We start from the raw sequence: 19,255 nt of genomic DNA on the forward strand, positions 1-19,255 counted from the left end.
TTAATCAGGCCAGGTCCCCGCTGTCCACCCGCCCCTAAGCCAAGTGACATTAGAATAGCTCTCCGGGTCCATCTAGAGTGGACAGCACAGAGTCAGGGAGCACGCATCCCTCCAGCCCCACACCCACGCCCACACCTGTCTCACCGCCCTGTCGGGGCAAGGCCCCACGTCTGCTCACCCCACCGGGCCAGAAAGAGGAGTTCTCGCACCCTTGTCTTCTGTCTCCCCCCACCTCCCTGTTGCTGCCGTCAGCCCAGAAAAGCTTTGCTTTTCTCAGGTTCCTATGCTGCTCCTCACTCTCTCTCTCTGCCCATTTCTGGCCTAAATGCCCCTTCTCGACTCTGCCCATCCAAATCCAGCTGCCCTTCAAGGGGAATCTTAACCACCACCACCTCCAGGGAGCCTTCCTGGATTTGCTCTCCCCCTAGCAGGAAAGAATTATGAGGTCACCAGAGGTAAAAGCCACAGGTGCTGCCCTGGCAGAGCCTGTTGCCTGCTAGAGTCTGTGGCACCAAGTGGACCGTGGGCCTCAAGGCCAAGCCTGTGTCTGCATACCCGATTGTTGCTGGGCCTGGTCCACAGAAGGCACCCATTACTGTGGACTGTGCCATTGTCGTTGCCGTAGTGCCGTGTTGTCAGATTCCTGCCCCAGAAACTGCCAATCCCACTGGGCTTTGTGAATGCCTGCCCCTGCCCCCTCATTGCAAAGGGGGCAGACTCAGGTCTCAAGGCAGCCCCTCCTCTCACAGCCAGTAAGCCAGTGCCGGCCTCAGCCTGTCACACAGGCTCCTGGAGTAACTGCCCGGGCAGGTAGCACCCCCTGCTGGCTGCCCCTGCCCAGACCTTGCGGCGGCTCCCATCCATTCTCTCGGGTGCAGCGTATGTTTTCCGGCCCTTCTTGTCCTGACCCCGTGTCTGTCTGGCAGGCTGCCTCAGCGGGCTATGGTGGGGGCCACAGCGACAGTGCCTGCATGGACAAACAGAGCCCACCGGGCGGCTGCTGGCATGGGTGGGTGTCTAACAGGCGGGTAGAGTGACTCAGGCCTGAGGCCTCGGAGGAAGACTAAAAATAACATCGTCGCTGCTCCCTGGAGCCCAGGGCCTCTGCTTTGTACTGGAGGAGGATGAGTCTGGTGGCACCGACCTCCACTCCATCCTGTGAGGGAGAGAGAGGGGCTTCGGACGAGGGCCACTGTCATTCGCGTTCAGGTCATCGCTATTATCATGTAGGACTTGGCACTAAAACCATACTGTCCTCACTCTGTGACTCTAAGTCCATGACAGTGGGAGCCGCTACTGTTTATGGAGCACCTGTTACAGGCGGATCTTTTTTTTTTTTTGTTAATGTTTATTTTTGAGAGAGAGAGAGAGAGAGAGGCAGAGTATGAGCAGGGGAGGGGCAGAGAGAGAGAAAGAGGGAGACGCAGAAGTCGAAGCAGGCTCCAGGCTCTGAGCTGTCAGCACAGAATCCAATGCTGGGCTCGAACCCACGAACCATAAGATCATGACCCAGGCTGGAGTTAGACGCTCCACCAACTGAGCCTCCCCAGGATGGATCTTTTTAATACTGATCAGGACGTACTCCTCAAACCAACCCTGTGGGGCAGGAATTCCTCACCCCATCATGTCAGAGCTCATGCAGGGGAGGGACGAAGTCACCCCTGAAGGTCGGAAGGCTCCCGCTGGCCTTCCTGAGGGACACAGAAGGGTGAGGGCAGATGTGCTGGGGCAGAGAGACGGCTCAGGAGGCAGATGAGTCTTGGGACGAGAGAGAACAGAGGCCGGAGACACGTCTGCTGTGTGTACTTGAGGCCGGGGAGGAGAGGACCCTGGCTGAGTGGGTGGTGGGGCCTTCCCCCAGATGGGGGTGCCGCAAGAGACAGGGTGTGGGGAGGAAACACCGGGCTCTGTCTCTGTGGGACATGTCCCCTCCCAAAGCCTTGGGGCTGGTATGGCACTCAGAGGACAGATCCGGACCACAGCGCAGCTCCAGACACACTTGGAGAAATATGTGCATGGATACACCTGTGTTTTTTGTCTGGAGGCACCAGTGATGCTCTGGGAAGAGGCCCGGCTTCTTGAACAGACCACAGAGGCTGGCCCTGATGGATCCCTGTGGTCGCTGAACCCAGGCAGCTTGGTGCCCTGTCTGAACACTCCCATGTTGCGAACAGGAGACGGTGCGAGCCACTGAGACCTGATGGTCTGTGACAGGCCAGTGTGCTGGGCATTCCATGCAGTGACTGTACAGCTCAGGGGCATCCCGGGAACTCCCCCCGATGGTGACCCTGAATGGGTGCTCTTCAGACCAAGTGGATCGAAGCCAGAGCGTTGAGCCTGTGATTATCAGCCTCTCAAAGTGCTCTTCCCCTTGCTGGACTGGGTGTGCGACTTCCAGAAGGCTTGCGATCAGCAGCGGCGGGGAGCTCTCTGCTCACTGCCGAAGTCCAGGAAGGCCACTGTTTGAGGTTAGCCTTGAGTCAACTTGCGCCGTGTACTTGGGAGCTTTTCAAAGGAGGCGGCCGCACACACAAATCATTATGCGGCTAATCAGAAGTTTAGGTCTTTAGTGGGCTGTGTACACAGCAATCATTGTTGCAAGGGCCCTTCTACCACAGAGGCCATTATTCCCGAGCAGGGTGCTGTTTGCCTGGTTTTGTCTAGGCCGAGATTTGCATTCACTTGCTGGATTGTCAGGGTCGGGGGTCTCCTTCTTGGGAAGCGGTGGAGTGGTTGCTGAACAGACACTTAGGAAGAAGAGCACTAAGCGCTAATACCGGCGTTTGCCCAGGTCCTTGAGGGGCCCGGGATCTCAGCGCGGTGCTAGATCAATATGACAGGAGGCTAAGAAGCTTTGGAGATGCACTCACAGACCCCTTTTATCGTGCACTCAGAAAGAGACCCGGGAAGTCCTCTCCCAGGCAGGGAGAGGCTTCGATGCCATGAGGACGACCTGGCTGGCGGGCTCTTGGTCTTCTGCCAGTGACAGCGGACTGCGCTCCCTTCAAGTTTGCCAAAGTGATTTGGAGTGGCCTTCCTCCGGGCCTGCCCTGCATGGGCCTGCTTAAGCCCCTGCCCTGTCACCTGCCTTTGTTCTGTCTGGCTGGGTGCTGAAGAGAGACCTCCGAAGGAAGGAGGGGGCTGTTCACTGCGGGGAAGGCCCCCCCCATGGGCCACCAGGGTAAACACTGTAAGCTTGCCAAACACCCTGCGGTCCAGAGCCATCGCTGGCATTTTTGGCGAGGTGGCACATGTTTTTGGTCTTATTTTTGGTGTTTTTCTGAGATGTCAGTGGTGCCCACTGACTGCATTTGGTCTCTTAGTGGGATGTCATTCCCGAGCCCTCGGAACTAGACCCAAGGCTCTGAATTCTCCCTGTGGAACAGGATTCCCATCACTTTTATCTTGTTTTCCATCGCTTTTTCCCTTTTCAGACGCAGAAGACCCTGTGCTGTGTTTCAGGGGAGGGTGGGGTGGCAGTTAAGGACACACAGACCACGGGACCATGCTCCCCTAAGAAGCCCATTGCTCAGTGTAGGCCTGAACCTGCAGTTGGGGTTTGGTTTGGGCACAGAGTGTGGTGAGATTGAGCGTCCACCTCTTGATTTCAGCTCAGGTCATCATTCCAGAGTTGTGGGATTCAACCCTGCATCAGACTCTGAGCTGAGCATGGAGCCTGCTTGGGACTCTCTCTCTCTCTCTCTCTCTCTCTCTCTCTCTCTCTCTTCCGCCTCCTCCTCCTCCTCCTCCTCTTCCATTTGCACTTTCTCTCTCAATAAAATAAAAATAAATTTTTAAAATTAAAAATAAAATTATTTACAAGTAGAAAGTTTGTCTCAAACACAATGTGGATTCAGTCATGTGTCTTCAGTAGCTCCTCCGCAAGGAAGCTAGCAGTGCCTTTCACGACGGGGCAGGCCTCCCTTGGGCCATCTTGCACATCTGGGAGTCTGGGGAGCTATGGAGCTGGAGCCAGCAGTCCCTGGAGGCTTGGCTGCCTCAAGCTGGCGGCCAGGTAGTGGGGAGCAAGGATGAGTACCCTCCGCATCACCTCTGGCCACTCCCCCCGACGGTGCTCACTTGATGCAGGCGGCTTTCTTCTCCACTCTTCTCAGGAGCGTGTCCACATGTTCCCTCGCTGCGTAATCCATCTGTCAGCAGAGATTTCTGGAGCTGAAGGGCCCATGGAGGAGTGGCTGCAGGTCCCTAAGATGAACAGGTAGCCCCACGCAGGTGCGGCACAGGAGTGAGGTCCAGATGAGGAGGAGGAAAGGCTCTCCTGGAGGGGGTGACGCCTGAGCTGCCTTTGGATGAACACATTGGCATTAGGCAGAGAAGGAGCTCCCGGAGGGGTGTGACCTCATGGTTATGGACTTGGCCATCTGGGTTTGAATTCTGGCTCTTTCAACTGCTCTTCCTCAGTTTCTTTTTCTGTGAAAGAAGATCCACCATGTCGGGATCGTGCTGAGGATGACATGAATTGCCTTTTGTAAATGCCTGGTCTATAGCGAGAGCTGCCTAAGTGTTTGATAAATAAAATGAATGAAGTAGATGAAGAGACTGGCAGCGTGCCCTTGAAGCTGTTCCAGGGGGCAAGGGTGGGGGTACCAGGGTTGCCGGGGAGAGAACAGGTCCCTCCCGATGGCTTTGGTGCATTATTGTTCACTGTGTCACCTCCTTGGGCTACTTAACTGAGCACTCGGAATAGATGTTCATTTAAAGTAATGTCCTGTGGGGGCGCCTGGGTGGCTCAGTTGGTTAAACATCCAACTTCGGCTCAGGTCATGATCTCAGGGTTTGTGAGTTTGAGCCCCGCGTCAGGCTCTCTGCTCTCAGCACAGAGCTCACTCTGGATCCTCTGTTCCCTACTCTCTCTACCTCTCCCCCACTTGTGTTCTCTCCCTCTCTCTCTCTCTCTCTCTCTCTCTCTCTCTGTCTCTCAAAACAACAAAAATAGATAGATATAAGTATGGTCCCGTTGTCCCCTTTCCCCTCCATGTGAGGGAGAGAGAAAGGGAGGGGAAGGAAAATTTGGTCTCTTTGCTCAAGTCGCAAGGGTGCCTTTTCCTTGTTTTGACCTCCCAGTGGCTCTCCTGGGTCACTGGGCAGTCTTATTTCAAGCAAGGTTTCTGCAGATGGCAGGCTAGAACCTCCCCGGGTTTGGAAGGGCTGAGGTCTGGGCTTTGGAACCACATGGTCCATTCAGCATTGTTTTGCTGGGCAGGATAGCCCAGGAAGCCCCGTGGGACTTTGGGCAGAGGACAGGCCTCCATTGGCCCCTCAGGAACGTGAGTGCATAAGGCTTGCTCTGTGCCACACAATTAGAAGAGGGCCCCAGCCAGTGGGGAGTTCTATGTTGGCCTACCAGCAGGGGCCCCTCAGTGTTTGCTGCAGAAGACCAAGTACCTGTGCTTGCTGCCGCCTCCTGACTGCATCTGTGGGCCAGGCACCCTCACATCCGTGCAGGAGGCCTTGCTTTTCTTTCACCCTGGTGGCCTGGTGCTCTGGCCTCAAATCAACACCTCAAATCAACAACCCTCCTTAACAAATGGCCATTGCAGAATTGGGGTATCAATACCCCCGCTCCTTCACCCCCTGGCTGGGTCCACAGGGGCCCCCAGAATGTCCCTGCAGTGTTAAGCCCACTTACCCAAAGTGGTAGGAGGTGTGTCAATGCCCTTGGTTTGCCTCTGTCCTTTGTGGGTCCCTAGTGCCCTACAGGTGGCCTGTCACTTCCAGAAGAAACCCCTCACCCTTACATCTGTGTCTTCCAGTCTGCTTCTGGAACACTCAGACCGGTTGGGGTTGGGGCCACTTCCCTGGCAGAAACCATGAACTTGAAGTCAGATGAGACTGACCACCACTGACAGTGGAGCAGGCCTATCTCTCGTGTCCCTACCATCCTGCCCGCCCTCCCCCCCTCCCCGGGCATCTGTCATTCCTAGTTTTTTGACCAAGACATCTTGGAGTGGTCATTTTAGAGATTTTGGTAGCCCAGCCTGTCCCCAAGTCATTAGGAGGAAGGCTGAGTTGCTGCAGCTGGTGGGGACTTCTCTTTCATGCTTCTTTTCTGGTTTCTGTTCCTGCTGATGGACAGAAAGAGGGGGAAGCATGGGCTCAAGGTGACTAACCAAACCCAGCTCCCCAAGAGAGGGAGAGTTGTTTTCCAAATCCAGGGGGGCCCGCCCCTGGGCTCTCCTCCCCCACCTGTGGCCTGTGTGTGGCACCGGGACAATTAGGATTCTTGCTGGGCGCCCACAGCCCTCCCCCCGCTGCCTCCCAGCCTGTCTTGAAGGATCTTCTGAGAATGGGTTCCTTTCTGGGAGCGTTTATAAGAGATTTCTCATGGCTCAGTTCCCCTATAGAAAAGTGGGGATTGTAAGTCTTACGTAGCTCAAGAAAGTAAAGGGAGTGAGTCAGAGCCAGACAAGAATAAGTTAACAGTATTCATGGCAGTGTCTTGGGAGGAATTACCAAAACAGAAAAAAAAGCGAAACACAAAACCAACCAAAGAGAAAAAGAGGGGAGCTTGAAGCAGACTCAGAAAAGACAGACAGGACACAGTCAGACTCTCTGGCCAGGCCGTTGAGCGAGGAGGCAGCCGGTTTTCTGGGTCTGTTGGTGCATTCTGCCTCCTTAGCTGGGCCTTTGTGGGACCCGTCTGGGGGAATGTTTAGCAAAGCTGTTTATTTTGCATGAACCCGAGTAATGGCCGAGCCTGAGGGAAGAGGAATTGTGCAGGGCTGACAGCAGTGTGATTTAACGAGCCACCTGACCCCCTGCACCTCTCAGCCTCCCTTGCCTGACACACTCACATTCCTTCGCAGCCCGCTGCATGCTAATCACCGGGGAAGGCCCATTGTGCGGACACAAGTCTTGAAAGCCATGGCTGGGGTCCTCCCCGGGCTTTGTGGTGGCTTGTGTTGAGTTTAGGGTACTCATTCGTGTTTCCTTTCTTCTTATACCACTCATCTGAAAACCCAACTCACTGGAAAAGGCGTGGGTGTTAGTTTCCAGCCTTCCTGAGTTTTCGCAAGCCTGTGCCTGTCTACCAAATCTGGTCCCTTTTGAATGCAAAACTCACTGGTTTTATTTTTTACTGCAGTTTTCAAGGCCGGTGCTGGCCCCCTTTCGAAAGGAGAGCTTCCACGGGGCCCTCCTACTGCCGGGTTGACACAGGAGCTGGATTTTATCTATGTCCTGGAGGATGCCAACCTCTAGCTCTCAGAAGCACCTGCTCTGTTCCCTCTCGTGCATTCTGATCCCTTCCCACTCTCTAGAACACCAATGCTGAGTCAACATTTAGTCAACTAGAACGTGGGGCTGAGGGCTCTCAGCTCCAACTGCATTGATTTCAGTGGTTCTAAATCTGTGTTCTGTTAAGGATTGGAGGGGGAGGAATTCCAGCACCGTTAAGAGAGCTGAAAAGGAGAGAAGGCAGGGCTGGGGAGTCACCTGGTTTCAAGCCCCCACACAAATAAATCCACACTCCCCCATTTTGCTTCTTTCCTGCAAAAGGTGCACAGTTTGTCTGCTGCCTGGCACCTAGTGGGCACCGCCCCGCGGATGCGACTGACAATGAGGGAAGGGGCCCCCTAACTGGGGTTTTGGCCATAAGCCCATGGACGCCCACCCCTGACCTCCACCCCAGGCTGCCCCAAGCTTCCTCCGCTGTGATGCTCGCAGTTCTCACTTCCTGGGAAACCAGGAAGAAAAAGCCAACGAAGATCACGAAAGACAAAAGCAAAAACGAATGAAAATTGCAAACCTGGCTGTAAATATGGAGCAGAGAAGTTTTTGCTTGGACTTGGCTCTCTTGAATGAATATATAGGACAGTCCAGTGTTAGGAGGGGATGACAGGGAGGTCAAGCACTTTCTTTTCAGAATTGGGGTGAGCCCATGACCAGTAAGAACGAAAAGCCCCCCGGCTTCCATGCGAGAGGACGGACCTCATGGAGTCTGGTGTGTCTGGGAGATGGGGACCTGTTCCACTTAGCCGTCTTTCCCTGTCACTACCCCTTCCTTTCCTCTCTTTAAAGGGAGGGGCAGGGGACACATGACTGGCTTAGTCAGAAGAGCATGAGACTCTTGATCTCAGGGTGGTGAGTTCAATCCCCACTTAGGATGTCGAGATGACTTAAAAATAAATCTTTAAACAAACAGATAAAATGAGAGATTGTTCCCCTGCTGGGTGCTTAGGTTTTCTGACTCTGACACTTAGTATTTGCAAAGGGCTCTGAAATCTTTATCACTCCTTCTCTCTTGTCACCTCCTGGTGTCACTCCTGCTTTGTACGGATGAGGAAGCAGAGATCAGGGAGCATACAGGAGCACAGGAGGGTGACCTGTGTGCTGCTGTCATGGCTGTGGCTCCCTAGCAAGCTAAGAGCACAGTGCCTCATTTCTCCTGTCCGCATCTCTCCTTCCCTAAGTCTAGACAAAGAGGTTCTCGGCTGCCTCATTGGTCAGTGTATCTCTCAGCACTGGGTGTGGCTAAGATTTCTCTCTCCCTTGCTGCCTTCCTCCTCCCCACCTTCCCTCTCTGTCCCCTCCTGAGGGCTGCCTGGAGGCAGCCGCACCAGATGGAGTCCCAGACCTCAGGGAGCTGAGGTTCCCTGGGAGAGTCTATAAGAAGTCACAGGGCCATGGTGGCAGAGGCTGTCAGGGTCCGGAGGGAACCCAGGGCGGGGGGGCATATCTCCCCTACCTGAGATGGGCTGGGGTGCGGCAGGGCACAGGCAGAGGAGAGGCGGAGTCCGGACACGTAAATGTTAGACAGGGTGACCGAATTGGAGTTACAGAGACACAAGGGTGGCGGCCTTTCTTCCCAAGAGCAAAGACAAAACTGCAAAGGCAGGTGCTGCCAGCGCTGCGGTTTCGGCAGTCCAAGTTTCCAGGGAAAAACCGTACCACCAACAGTCGGCATTTCGCTGTGCGGATGGGAGTGTTAGCAGGTCTGTGCTTCCTTTGAAAGTCATGCACGCAAACCTCCTTTGAAGCCGCATTCCTTTTTCTCTCTTTCTTTAGGAGCCTCCAGCTTGGGTATTAATCACTCACGAGTCCCCGAGAATGAACCCTTGGTGAGGTTTGTTTATGCATTTGTATCCTTCGTGGTTCCAGGAGCAGGCTCCCAAAAATGCGTGTGGTCTAGTAGGGTCACTAAAAAGGAGATCGGAGTAAAGTAAAAGGGATTCATAACATCCACATCAAGAAGTCAAAGTGGGAGCTGGTGTGGGTGGGGGGCAGGGGCTGGGGAGGAAGGTGCACCGTCTTCTGTCCCGGGGCCTGTGTGCATGATTGGGGGAGGGGAGCAGAAGGGTGGGAGAGAGCCTCCACCCTCGTCCTATGGGCGGAGGCCCCAGCAGTGCTCTGGGAGAGCGGGACTCTCCCCTTTAGGTTACCCCAAATTCGAGCACTCTTCCCGCAAACTCCTCTCCCATTGATACCCCACTGTGAATCAGTACAATACAGATACTTCCAGACTTCCCGATCTTGTCAGCCTCAGAGGGAGGATACTCCCTGAGTTAATTCCTGGGGAGGGGAAGTAGGGCTTCATCTTTGGGGTCCAGAATCTGTCTCTTTGCCCAGAAGTGGTGTGGGCTCTGCTCCTTCATTCTGTCCAGATTCCTCATGGGTTTAGCGGACCCCATCAGCTTAGCCTGTCCATGCTGAGAAACCTGAATACTTCCACTTTGCCTAATAAGAGGTAACAGTACAGCTTAAAAATACAGGGACGCCTGGGGGCTCAGTCGGTTAAGCGTCCAACTTCGGCTCAGGTCATGATCTCGCAGTTCATGGGTTCGAGCCCTGAGTTGGGCTCTGTGCTGACAGCTCAGAGCCTGGAGTCTGTTTCGGATTCGGTGTCTTCCTCTCTCTCTGCCCCCCCCCCACCCCCTTGTTTGCACTCTGTGTCTCTCCATCTCAAAAATAAACATTAAAAAAAATACAATAAGGCAAAATACTACTTTACCAGGAGGTCGTCAAAACTGTGGGCACAGGATTTCAGGAGGGAGAGTTTCCAGGCTTCCTGTAGAAGACAGCCGCTTGGGATTTGGGGAGCCTTTCTTGACCAAGGTGCTGGCCTCCCTTGTCTGTAGGAAATGGTCTTCCCTGGCCTAAAGCCCTAAGGACTCAGCACATCACCTCTTCAGACACTCACGCATTGCGTAACTCTCGTTTTGGAAACAAACAAACAAAACAAAGACCAAGGGAATTTGCTCTCTTAGGCTTTGCCATGAACATCTGTGATCTCAGTTATTAGGCAAATGACATCCCGGAGCCCCAGTGCTCAGCAGCCCTTGTACTCAGTACCATGAGTGAGTGCGACTTATAATCTCTCAGGTTGAACTAACTGATCATCGCTTTACCTCGTTCATCTCAAGGGCCCTAAAATTGAGAGATTTTTCACCCCATTTCACAAATCATCCAGTAATTCCAGCCCAATTCTAGCTGGCAGCACGGGGGCACATTTTGTTTTGCAATTGGCATCATTGTCATGCCCGGCCGGACTGGTTTTAGTCCTGGTATTTGGAGTTTCACCTTTGCCAGCTTCCCCTATTCAGGGGAGTCAGTGAAGTCTTCATTTTCCAGTGAGGACCCCTTTCCCTGCCGTTTTTTCTTATGTTATTGTGTGACACGGTTCCCATCCCCACTCCCATCTTTCCAAATTACAGTAAAATGCAGTGGCCTTATGTGTCGTTGTAGTAGATTTAAACTAACAAAATGATTGTCATAAAAAAAATATCATTCCAGCCCTGCAAGTTTGGGATTCTGTGTTCCCCAGACATTTGCTGTGCACAGAGAAAAATAAATATCTTTGTAAACATATGTTGCCTTTGCAGTGAAAAATAAATACCAAAATAAATATCAAGCTTTGGAAATTGGAGCGCTCATCGAAGTCCATGCAAATGGATGTGAGCGAGGGCTGCCCTAACGCAGGGGCCTGCATTCCCAAATTTGATCGTAACTGCGCCGTGTTTGTCGTTCTCTCCCCCGCGCGGAGCACCGAGCCCGGCTTTAGGGAAAGGAAATGAACATTTATGGGGCATCTGCTGTGGGCTAGACACTTTACACGGAGAGCTTCGTTTTATCGCCACCCGACCCTGGGTGGTAGGAATTATTAGTGCCAGTTTTAGGCGAGGACGCTGAGGCTCAGAGAGGTAAAGTCATTTGGGTCAGACTACAAGGTTTCCGGTTGGTGGAGCTGGATCTGTCCCTGGCCTGAATGAAGGCGCAAGCCACCGGGCCAACGCACGCAGGCATGTTTTCGAACCCAGAACCCGATCATTGTTAGCTCCTGGCACCTTCAGACACGGGGGGAACGGAAGGGTCTGTGTGAGAAGGGCCAGGGTGGCCCTCTTTACTCCCTCGGGCACATCTGCAAGTCCGTTGGCTGGAACTCCTTCCAAAAGAAATCCTCGGGCACCCTACCAGGACAGCTCCCTCCTTGGGCTCAGGGTGCACAGCCAGGCCTCATTGGTGCCCTGGAGTTTTTACAAGCGGCATCTTGGTGGGAGATGGGTTTTGCAGAAACCTATAACAGAGATGCAAACACTGGAGGAGAGGATGGAGGACACGCTTCTCACTTTAGACCTTTGCTCCTCAGGGTTTTCTTTTTTGGACATGGGTTCTCTGTGTGTGTGTCACACACACACACACACACACACACACACCCCACAGCCTCACATCTCACCAGGCCACAGTTGTGGAAGGTTGGCCCCCCAGGTGTGCCTCCGGCTGGGCCAGTGCGGGGTCCTCGCCCCTTCCCGAGGCCTGGAAGGGCCTCTTGCAGTTGAACTGAGGGCGGTTGTGTGAGCCGGGCACCTGGGCACTTGCGGCCCGAGGACTTGCTCTCTGCTCAGGCTGGGCCTGGGACCCGTCCGCCACTCTTTTGTGGCCGCCGTGAGGGTTACGTGAGGTACTGAACGAAACTATGCTTTAGAGACGAGGTTTGCACAGTGAGTACACACACGGGCTGTTTTCCTTACCAGTGTCCAGCCCAGGTGTGGGCCCGCAGGAAACTGTAAGTGGCTCTGTGAGGGGACAGTGGCCCTTTGTGGGAGCGAGTGCCAGCTCTCCAGCCCCGTAGCATCACTGGGAGGCCTGTTCTCAGTTCCTCTTGAACAGAATGTATCCCTTCGACCAGGGCTTCTCAGACTCACTGCCCCAAGATCTGGCTCAAATCCGGCTTCTGAGTCCACAGGTTGGGGTGGCCCAGGACGACGCCTCATTCTAAACCCAGGCCGAGTGTTGCCAAGGCGGCTGGTGCTTGGGTGACCCTTTGAGCAGCAAGACCTAGGACAGGCACCTTCCAGATGTGACAGTCACTTCTGTTTGGGGAACCTAATTGTCTGTCATGTGCTCCATGAACTCTAAGAGCAACTTACCGACTACCTGGGTGACCCTGGGCTCAGGAGCAGAGCACTTGCTGCCTCAGTTTCCCCTCTGTACAGTAGGGACAGTAAACCTGGCCCCATGAGGTTGGCCTGGATTAAACAAGATGGAGGTCAAAGCTTGAAAGGCTCTAGATAAACCTTATTTGCTGTCCTTCCCCCCTGCCCCACCCTTTTACTCTCACAGCCTCCCAGGTGCGAAATAGCCCAAGGATATGCGTGACAACAGTTGTTTTAAAAAAGTGGAGAAGGCCACCCCCCCACCTTGGGCAGCTTGCTCAGGCTGGTGGAGGAGGTCCAGGGTCACCCCGAGTCTGCTGCTCCCCAGTTCAGGGTCAGAATCATGCCCTCCCTCGGTGGGGGGGAAGGGGGGAGAGAGCTAAGACCCAGCAACCTTTGGACTTTTCATGAATTTGAAATTATTTGTGTTCTTTTTTTTTTTTTTTAAGTTCAAAGGGGAAACAGAGCCTTTTTGCCCAGTGGGTATAAGTCTTAGCTTTGGGGGCTTTGTACCAGCATGAGTTCTTTAGCACACACCCACACACGTTCTACTCTCACCCCCCACTCAGATCTGTAAACATTTTCTAAATGTGTATTTTCTTTCAAAATAAAGCCACCTTAAGCTTTACCAAAATGAGCTGCTGACATGAAATTCACATTTGGCAAACCTCTGTCATCTGTGTTTTACTGAGTGTGGACTATTGTAAATTAAGCGAAGTCAGTGTTTTTCTTTTTTTTCCGTTCCTCCAAATGGTTCTCGAAGTCGAGCTGCTCCTAAGTAAAAGATAAATTACGGCCGGATGTAAAGAGGCATCATTTAAAAAGTGTCAGGATACAATTGGGTTCTTAAAAACCATGCAGAGCTGCTAAATTCACATGAAAATTGAATGGTGCGGGATTGCCCAGGGTGACAGCGTCCTTGGCATTGATTTATCCCATCTGTTTGGCCAACCCATTATTTCAGGCCTCTGGTGGAGAGTCCACGTCCACTGGGAAGGGTCTCTGTGTCCCCAATGCCCAGCTAGACCTCAGGTGAGAATGCAGAGAGCAGGGTCTGCACATAGACAGTGCACCTGGGCCCCGTCTTCAGACAGGCGGCATCCATAGCGAGCAAGCCCTTTTTCTTATCATTTCTTATAAAATTCTCACAGTATCCTCTTGAAAGTTGACCTTAGACTTAATACGACCATTGCCTCCCGTCACTTCTGCCTCCAAGTTCTGTTGTGATTAAATCTCAGCGCCAGCACTTTTCACTAAGTTGGTGTTTACCCTGGACTGGGTCAAAAAGTTAGATTTCAGAGTCCAAGGTGGGGGGGTGGGGGTTCTTGGGGTGTATAACCAAGTTATTTCTAACAGTTATTTCCAACAGAGTGCCTCTCAATGTCCTTTCTGGCATTGTGTATTCTTTTGCTAATTTTTGTAGATGGGAAATGGCGTAATTTAAGGTTCAGAAAATCAAGACTTTTTGTCTTTCTTTTTTTTCTTTTTCCAAAAAAGAATCCCTGTGCTTAAGGAAGCACTGGGGATTGTGGAGACCCCGTTTGGTGGTTTCTTGCCAGAATCAAGCCACGCCAGCTCTTGGGAACCATTTTCCACATCTCCCAAAGCCAGGTTCAGAGACCACTCATCAGCAGAAATCAGCTGCAGCGAGAGCGTTTACACCATGGAAATTGGCAAATGCTGTAAGCCACGCCTCCCACCTCTGCCCAGGAATTGGTGGTCCACAGCAGCCATTTCACACTTGGTTAGAGAGAGCTTGCTGAGAAAACACACAATGTATAAGAAAAGCCCACAGTCTAGTTAGGAGTCTCGCTGGCTGATCGCAGTTGTCACTCTGTGATCAAGGGCTGTATCTTGGCAGGACGGCTAGTCCCTCCATGGGAGAAGACCCAGTTCCTTCAGGCTTGAGTATTCAAGGAAGGCTTGAAGGAAGAATTAGAGCGTAAGCCGGCAGTCAGAGGGTGTGCAAAATCAGAAAGGAGTGAAGGCTGGAAGGCACCGCGTGTTTCTTGGTCTGTCGGGAGGCCCTCATTTCTGGTCGCAAGCAATGGCTAAAATGGAAATTCGAGCTGGTGCCATGACCCCAGGCTGTGACATTACCTGAGCCTGGAGCCCGGAGCCCCCCACCCCCACACCCTGGGGTCTGTGCCGCCTGCCCCGCATCTCTCTTGGTGAAGGGCAGGGGTGGCCGGATGCCGTGTGCCTGCCTCCAGTCCCTGGCATCTGGTTCCCATTTTGTCAGAGGTTGGAGTTCAGCCTCAGCATTCGATGTCACGCATGCATTTCAAGGAAATGCCTCATTGGTCCCCAGCGCTGGGTGGGTTTCGTGGTTGTGTTTTGCTTTTGCCTCTCCAGGGGAGAGATATGTCTTCTGGCCTCGATGGATGGAGGAAGACACGCGGAGCTTGTTCAGAATATTTGGAAGCTGCTGATGTTGTTCATTTCTTTTTTTTTTTTTAAGTTCATTTGTTTTGAGAAAGAGAAAGTGAGCGGGGGGAGGGGCAGAGAGAGAAGGAGACAGAGGATCCGATACGGGCTCGGCACTGACAGCACAGAGCCCAACGTGGGCCTTGAACTCATAAACCGCGAGATCACGACCTGAGCGGAATTCAGACGTTCCACCGACTGAGCCATCCAGGCACCCCAGAAATTGTCCATTTTGAGACTCTGTGTGTAGCGAACGGATCAAGCTGAGGCAGGGGAGGGTTCATTTTCATGGCATATTTCGAGGCCAGACAGCGAGAGGGAAATACTCAGAGTTGGTGTGGGTTAGGTTTTAAAAAGGCAATCCAGACAGTTTCTTTCACCTGCTTACTGGCCTCTTGGTAGTGGGTGCTGAGTGCTGGTGACGTGCTCCCTCAGGGGCCTCCACGAGACGGCTGGCATCACACTTCTGACACACTGTCCCCAGAGCCTTCTGCCTGAGAACCTTTGACCTTGGCACAGCTCGAGAGAACGGGTCGGCTGAGGATGCGTGAGAAGAATGAGGCCGGCCTCGGGTCAGACTCGGCCCTTGCTGTTCCGGTGTTTTGTGCCTGGCCTCCTTTGCTGCAGCGGACACTGTACCGGGTATGACAGAGACTCTGTCCACGCTCCAGGTGCACACACTGACAGAGCTGGCAGTAAGGGCCAAGTGGAGCCGGGCCTTCCAGGACCCCAGGACCCTCGGCCCGCCCGCCTCTGCTGCTCTGCCCCTTGAGCCCACGATTCCTTGTCCCAAAGGACCTGGAGGGATTATGACGGAAGAGTCTGTGAGGGAGGGCTGGCCCCAGTTGCTCCTGGGAGAACAGAAGTCTGACTGGGGACCACCCCCCCCCGGGGGCCCGAGGCAGGTGTGTTTGCAGGGCTGCTGGAGGTGAGGTTGAGGGAGGTAGGCAGGCGGTGGGAGGGCACTGGGCGGGGGGGAGCTGCCCTCCTCAGCTCACCTCTGTCCTGGAGTGAGTTCATCCTGTGAGGACAGCCACGGACAATGGACACAGCTCTGCTACTGGTACCGCAAGTGACCAGGAGGATGGATGGAGGCCTTGCTGGGCCTTGAGTTCTGGAATGTGCTAGAATCTTCTGGAAAGTACGCATTTCAGGGACACCAGACAGCATCCCCACCCATAGGACACTGAGGTGGTGGGACGAGTTCCCTGTAGGTAGAAGCCATTTGCGAGTTCATTCATGTACTCATTCTTCTTCATCCTTTGAACACTATCCTTCGCCCGCTGCATGCTGGGCCCGGACCATCCTTGCCCCCAGATATGCTCGTTCAAACAAGACTCGTTCCGGTAGAAAGGGTGGGGTCTGGGCTCTGCGGGCATGTCAGTTCCAGGCTCTGTGTGTGACCTTGTGACTTCGGGTTGGGTTCTCTGCCCATCTGACAAATGCACATCTTCCTGGCTTTTCCTGGGAGTGGGACGGCATGTCCGTGTGACCGTGCATGAGCAATGGCGTGGCTGCCAGGGAGATTGGGCTGTGACCCAGGATACACCGCACTTTCCCAGAGGAGGTGCAATCTGTTCTCCACGCCGAGCCCCCAGGGGAGCTTTTCAACATGCTGATGTCCTGGAGCCCCCCACCCCATCCCCAGGAGATGCAATGCTGTCTCCGAGGGTAAGAGCTGGGCTGGGCCTTGACCTTTTAATTCTTCGCGGTTTCTAATATGTTTCCTGGGCCTGTGATCCTCTGAGGTTAAGAAACGGGGGGGGGGGGGGTTTGGGGAATGGAGGTGATGCACCCCCTGCATCTGGCTCCTGCCTGGGCCTCTGGCCCCACAGGGAGAGGAGAGAGGTCCCCCGGCCCTGGGGCAGGGAGGTAGAAGGACGGGGAGTGTCTGGACTGCAGACTTTCCCTGAGCCATTAAAGTTTATCGTTGCCACGGACAGTGATTGAAAAAGGCTTTTTGCAGGACTGAAATGTGAGCAATGAAACTTGCCAGTTGATACCGACACAGGGCACTTATCTCATAAAAATATCCTCCGTGTCAAAAGGTTTCAGTAAATGTGCCTGAAAGTATTAGCAGTCATTTCTGCCAGCCTCCGGCTCCCCCGGGGCCTGCATGAGGGGCTGTAAAACGGGGCTCTTAGTTCCTGCAGAGGAGGAGGGGGAGGGAAGGAAAGAAAAAGGAGAGGGGGAATCTCAAACCCAGCCTGCTGCTGGCAGGGAAAGTGTGGGTTCTCCGGCCCGCACCCAACCCCCAGTTTATGCAGTGGGGGGCCTGTCCCTTGTGCACCTTGGAGGGTGGGAATGCTGCTCTGTGAAGGCAGGGGCAGGGACAGGGCTCGAGGTCACATTGTGTGATCTCACAGGCCGCTCCCCAGGACCCTATGAGAGATGGAGATTTCGAAGAAGGAAACAGAGACTCAGAGAGGTCCTATGACTTCCCCAGGGTTACACAGCCAGTAGGGGGCAGAGTCAGGGGGAGGCCACCCGGAGTCTGGAATGAGGGCTCACTCCGGGAGCCAGGTCACTGCCTGAGATCGAGGCTACTCCGGGCAGGCCTCCGTCTTCCGCGCTGTGGCTGCTCCAACACCTGGGCTTGGGGTGTACTTCAGGCCTCAGAAAAGGCTTCCTGCCTGCTTCTAGAAGCCTTTTTGGTAGGAACCCAGGTTTTCAGGTTAGGCTCAGGCTTCCGCTGCCCCTTTTATTCCTCTTGAGACCCAACATAGAGCTGAACACATAGCGGGTACTTGTGAGTTGAGCACTGGCTGTCTCGCTGGGGTCCCCAGGGACTGGTGAGGGCGGGGGCAATGCCACCCCCCTGTCCCAGTCCAAGTTTCTACCCAGGTGGTCAGCGTGCCCAGCTCCTCCTGCCCGCCGCATTCTGCCGGGCTCTGGTCACCTGCTGAGATCACTGTCAGCCTGGACGGAGCCGAGTCCAGTCGAGGGCTGCTGAGAAGGGCTTTTCTCCGAGAAGGCGCCTGTGCTCACCGTGAGCAGAGCCACCTGCCCCCACACACACACCTGCCCTCGACGGGAGCTAGGTCAAGGCTTTGGCTCCAGCGATACTGTGGGAGCGGGCGAATCCATGCGTCCACTGGGAAGATAGTGGCTCCTGAGCTCTGGCCCAAGGGATGCCAGAAATCATGTCTCCATGGCGCTCCCCTCTCATTGCCTGCATCCCTATGTGGGTAATGACGTGCACGGGCACTGAGCCAGGGGTGCTGGGTGCAGATGATGAGGTCAGCTCTCCTGCTGCACTGGGTGCCAGGCAAGCTGGATCCAAAGCAGAGCATCCAGGACCCACATTTGGTGGCCAGGCCAGCAGCCCAGACCATCCTTCAGCATCAGAGAGCCGGGCCCGGGGAGCAGAGAACGCAAGAGCCCTGCCTCCCAGCTTTCGGCTCGCTCTCCCACACACTCGCCTTGTGCTGCTCATTCTCACTCAGTCTCCGCCCCATGTGCCCCAGATCACAGCCCCCTCCCCGGCACCTGGCCCCCAGCTCCGACCTCATCTGTGCAGCGAGTCCCCGGATGGGGCCACCTGATGTTCCCCGGGCATCTCAAACGCAGCAGGTCATTTTTGGGCCTCAAAACAGCCTTTGTCTTCTGGGTCCCCCTCTCCTGTTCAGGGACGCCGTCAGCCACATAAGCCCCAACTTTGCACCGGACCTGGGATGCTTGAGCTGGCCAGCTTCTCTCCCCACCCATCCCACACCCGCTCTGCGCCAAGTCCCCACCCCACTCTCTGCACCCTGAGTGTAAAATGCAGAGTCTGATCATCCAGTGCTGATGAGGGTGGTCCTTCAGGCTCGGGTCTGATGGTCTGATTTTAGACTCCCTCGCCTAAAGTCTCACGTCTCCCCGTCACCAACAGGCTAATGTCTGGCATCCTTAATGCCATGTAAGGGGGAAGGGATGGTGCCCTGACCCCACCCCTCACCACTGCCCCACCATTGTGCTGGGACCACACAGAGCCCTCCTGCTCTTTCTTCTTTTTAATTGAAGTACACTTGACATTATAATATTAGTTCCAGGCACACCACAGCGATCGGACCATTATGTACTGGATGACTCACCATGGTGAGTGTAGTGTTTCCAAGCATGGTGACAGTATTATCGACTGTGTCCCCTACGCTGTACTTTTCATCCCCGGGATTTATTCATTTTGTAATGAGTGGTTTGTGCCTTTCAATCCTTCACTGACTTGGCCAGTCACCCCATCCCCGTCCCATCTGGCAACTTCCTGTGCCTTCCTGGTCCTCACCTGTTGACCTGTGTGTCTCCTGCTGGCTCAGAGATCCCTGAGACCAGGGATGGGATCATTTCCTTCCTGCGTCTCCAGAGCAGAACCTGTGCCCAGTTCCTGAAGGCAAGGGCTCTCCTCTGGAGAAGACAGAACTGGGAGCCTGGGGGCCCACAGCACCTCTGAGCAGAAG

The 19,255-nt window shown here is 54.2% G+C and overlaps 1 protein-coding gene across 1 annotated transcript in view; it reads left to right on the forward strand.

Annotated features, from left to right (window-relative positions):
* The window catches only part of GLI2 (GLI family zinc finger 2), a 178,338-nt gene that overhangs the window by 83,152 nt on the left and 75,931 nt on the right, over nt 1-19,255 (forward strand). The gene's annotated exons all lie outside the window — the stretch shown is intronic.

This window comes from Suricata suricatta, chromosome 3 (genome assembly GCF_006229205.1).
Source record: "Suricata suricatta isolate VVHF042 chromosome 3, meerkat_22Aug2017_6uvM2_HiC, whole genome shotgun sequence".
Classification (NCBI taxonomy): Eukaryota; Metazoa; Chordata; class Mammalia; order Carnivora; family Herpestidae; genus Suricata; species Suricata suricatta.